This window comes from Podarcis gaigeae (assembly GCF_964106915.1).
Source record: "Podarcis gaigeae genome assembly, chromosome: 11".
NCBI lineage: Eukaryota > Metazoa > Chordata > Lepidosauria > Squamata > Lacertidae > Podarcis > Podarcis gaigeae.
The window spans coordinates 61,968,287-61,968,637 of NC_139687.1; positions in this window are offsets into that span (position 1 = coordinate 61,968,287).

Consider the following 351-nt stretch of genomic DNA (forward strand, 5'->3'; position numbering starts at 1 on the left):
GCTGGTGGTCTCCTGCTCTAGAGGTTTAGCAGTAGGGAAAAGAAACGGAATGAATCTGGAACGGTTATAAATCTCTGATATCTCTAGAACATCTTGTGTCTTGAGTTTGAGCTTTGGAAAAACGTTTCCAACTCTCCAGTGAACATCCCTGCAGTAATCTCTCTCTGCCCCCCTCTCCCCCCCCCCCCCCGCAGGTCACTACATAGACTTCAGCAAGTACAGTATGAAAACACTTTCCGCAACCTGGATCTCGGGGCCTGTCCCACACAACTGGGGCAACACCCCACTACCAAACTTTTTCAATACCTGATTTGAGTTCAGTTAGGAGCCATTGATCTCGGTAGAAGCTGC